At 40.3% G+C, this 3,926-nt stretch overlaps 1 pseudogene; it reads right to left on the bottom strand.

Moving 5' to 3' along the window:
- Positions 1-203: 203 nt before the first annotated feature.
- LOC127128980 (oligopeptide transporter 3-like) lies at positions 204-2,459 on the bottom strand (annotated as a pseudogene).
- Positions 2,460-3,926: the final 1,467 nt, after the last annotated feature.

The raw sequence follows: 3,926 nt of genomic DNA, 5'->3' as shown, positions 1-3,926 counted from the left end.
AATAATATTTTTTTGAATATTTTTAATTCCTTAGACAAAATTGGAATAATTCACATGGTCAAGCAAGAAGCATATACAAAATAATTGCTAAGCAATTGGTTATTAGGTAGTCCTTTCACCTATACTCCAAGCCTAATTTGTTTCCCACCCCAGAAGACAAAAACAGATACAAAAGAGAAAGTTTAGTCCAGGAGGCTTCTCTATTAGAATACAGGACAACCATCCACCACAATTCCTGGTGCAGTAGGGCAAGTAGCCAATGGGCAATGATCCAATTCAGTTCCCCACCATCTCAGACTATGACCTGTATTTTGCAGAGCAAAGAAAATCAAAACAGCCATAAGAGCCGTGCCTGCATCAAGTGCCACCGATAGAACATAATTGTATTTCTGCCACCAACGTTTGTGGAAGCGAAACACAAAGAAGTTGAAGAACATTCCGGTCAATAGCCAGGTTGCAATGTTGGTTGGAGTTGCAGGTGGCATTCCAGCAAAACCATTAAATATAATTGGTACATTTATCATAGCAATCCATTTTTTGTCAGGGTAGATTTTGCTAAACACCCAAACAGGAACCGGTAACACAGCTCCAATCAAGAATAACCATACCAGGTTCCGGTACAATCCACCCGGTCCAAATAGTCGTCTTGGTCCGATCAAACCCCATATAACCGATGCATCAAATGTCACTCGGTATTTCGGGCAAGTCCAAGGACTGTCACGGTGAGCATTATCATCCATGCAAATGTCCTTAATGCTATCCAACATCCACCAAGCCACTAAAACATTCATCACTTCAGCAACTAGAGTTCCCACCAGCTATTTAGGCATTTCAAAGTAAATAACTACATAAATAATGATTGATAAGAAAAAAAAAAGCTTAAACTAGGAGATTTTGAGATGAAAAAGACCTATGCTATATACACTAATTAGGAGGGTTACAACAGAAGCTAAGGCGAAAGCCAAGAGCATACCCTACCATGGAAGTTGCACATCCACTTTCCATACCAAAGACATTATTATGGATAGTGCCATGCTCCCAAATAATACAATGAGGAACCACCATTCTGGTACTGTATTATAAGCCTTCATGAGTCTACCATGCACATCCAATTTTACATTACTCATCGCTGTTCTGCTTTGTCTCAATATTTTTCTGCGAGCGAACATGAAACTATGTCAGTGAGGGTCACGATAAGTCGATAAGAAATAAATCTATTATACAGGCTTTGAGAACAGCCTACCTGCCCTTAAACAATGCTACATGAGTGAGGGTTGACGTAAACCTAGCGAAACCTGCTCCAATAGATAATGCGTAAAGAGGACTGAGGTATAACTTGCTATATTTGTTGTATGCATCTATGTTAAGATCATATTCTTCATTTAAAATCTTAGTAGTGTCATACTTTTGTCCATCGTGAGTGAACAACTGATTAGAGAATATAGGAAACTTTCTAGCATCGAAAGTGTTAAACTTCCAGTAACATATAGGTAGAATTATATAGACAAACATGATAAATCCAACTCCCATATTAACAATGGAAGTCCATGGTGCAACAAGAGGGCTGCCACGATAAGCTGAAATCCCAGCCCAATCAAATGTGAAGGCGCCGACTCCAAGTCCTCGGTAACCTGATCCAACTTGATGTGCTGTTACGTTATTCGGCCACACCTAGCAAACCCATGAGAAGAATGTTAATACTGTGAAAAGATATCCAGGGAATGCATAATACAGGAAGCTTAGAGCCATTGCAATGAGGAAAAACTGCATCCTTGTAAGTCCTTTTGATTTTTCATTTTTTTCATGGAGAGCCCTGTAGCATAAGGTTTATGATGTAATCAAAACTAGTACTAGAGTATAAAATAGTAGTAACAAACTAGCAAGTTTTCATCTTAAGGTATCCGTGTCAACATGTCAGTGTGACTTAATATAGAAGTAAGGGTAAAAGAATGAACCTAAAGAGAGAGACTTGTGCGAGGTTTGCTGGCCACCACATTTCAATTGGGTTCACCAGATACCTCCTCAGAATCCCAGCCCATCCAAACCCTATTAACTGCAAACTCAATTTACAACTATATAAAGCAAATTTATCACAGAATATTTTAACCATGGAAAGATATATATTCAACTCATCTTCTACACTTTTTTCATGATAAGATAATCGTAATAATAACCTGTGCGCTTATGACGATGAGGAGAGCGAGAAGAAAACTGAGATATTCTTTATAATAAGCTTTCATAATAGTAATGGCACCAATGGAGTAAACATCACCACCACCGCCGGAGGAGGAAACACCACAGTTAGCGAAGATAGCGATGATAACATGCTCCTTCATGTTAAACGGTCCAGGATTTAGAGTAAAACGCCATCCAACAAAATTGTACTCCTTCGTCGGAAGAGTTGCGGCCATGAACTTTCCGATTGGGAGAACAGCGATTTGCATGAGAATGGCTGAGATAGTGAGAGGTTGAGTTCGCTGTTAGGGTTCGCTGGAGGGGTTTAATCGCAGGAGGGAAAACAAAAAGAACTGAGAACGAAAATAGAAGTCTGAAATTTAATTTTAATTAGACCTTAGACAGCGCTTTTGTGGAAAGCGCTTTCTAAGATATGCCTTAGACAGCGCTTTCCAAAAGCGCTTTCTAAACCCCCACCTTAGACAGCGCTTTTGGTTTTAATTTTTTTTTAATTGAAAGACTTTAAACAGCGCTTTCTCAAAAGCGCTGACTAAGGTTTATATTTAAAAGCGCTTTCTAAAAGCGCTGTCTAAGGGGGGGTCTTAGATAGCGCTTTCTAAAAGCGTTGTCTAAGACCCCCCCTTAGACAGCGCTTTCATTATTTTTTTAGAACATTTTCCGTGTTTTATTTTTATTTTAACCTTAGACAGCGCTTTCTTTTAAAAGCGCTGTCTAAGATGTGCTGTTAAAAAACCTTTTTGGCGTAGTGCTTCCAACATTTATCTGCTTTATCTTATTGCATTGTGTACATATGATTGTTGTACCTGTTGGATCTGTGGGGTTGGTTGGTTGTTGGGATGGGGTGTTCTATGAGAGATAAGCTCACTACCCAGGCTTAAGTGTACACACAGGTTTTAGAGTGGATAGTCACGAGGCTTGCGTAGCATGTTGCTACGTTAAGTCGTTCATGAAGACCCACACCTAGACGAGGTTTCTTTTGGATATATTCTGTCCTACGGGTGTTCCGTAACGACAGTATGTTCCTCTAGAAATCGTCGACTCTGGTGACCATTTCCCGAGGACTCAGTCGAGGCCTCTCCTCCGAGACGCGGTTATGTTAGCTCTGGTGGGCGCATTCTCGCAGCTCAATCCAAGGACCCCGAGGATGGGAACTTGCTTTTAGGATGTCTTGTTGAGGCGAGTCAGTTGAGGTCTTTTGTCTCGTAATAATGCCAAACCTTCAGTGGTAAACGTATTATTCTCGACTGAAGAGCTAGAAGCTGGCAAACTTCTGTTCTTAGAACCTACCAGTGAGGGGCGGGATAAATTCAGGAAACCTTAACCTTCAACCAACCCGGTTTTCTGGTATTCTTGTTGCAGCAGAGCTTTGATCTCTTATATATTCCTCAGTGGTTTTCTCTTCGGGAAGTGCGACCTGACCGTTGTTCAAGCAGATACAGCAATCCTGATTCCCATGTCACTGCATTGCATCACATCATTTTGCATTCATATCATTTAACACATGTTTATCTATTCCTAGGGGTTTATATCTTCTTCTTGATTCTAGTCGGGGTTTTTTTTTACACTGTTTATCTATTGAGAGACTGGAATCAAGGGGTAGGATACCCTTTGGAATTGATAAACATGTCATTGCATTTGCATATTCATTAGCATGTCTTGCATAACAGGTATCGCCGCAGTGTTCTCAGTTGTTTGGTATTCCACTAGCAGGATAGCTGACTCAGGCATTC

This window comes from Lathyrus oleraceus, chromosome 3 (assembly GCF_024323335.1).
Source record: "Lathyrus oleraceus cultivar Zhongwan6 chromosome 3, CAAS_Psat_ZW6_1.0, whole genome shotgun sequence".
Taxonomy (NCBI): Eukaryota; Viridiplantae; Streptophyta; class Magnoliopsida; order Fabales; family Fabaceae; genus Lathyrus; species Lathyrus oleraceus.
Note: the sequence above shows the minus strand (reverse complement) of the source record. Positions and strands in the feature narration are given on the sequence as shown.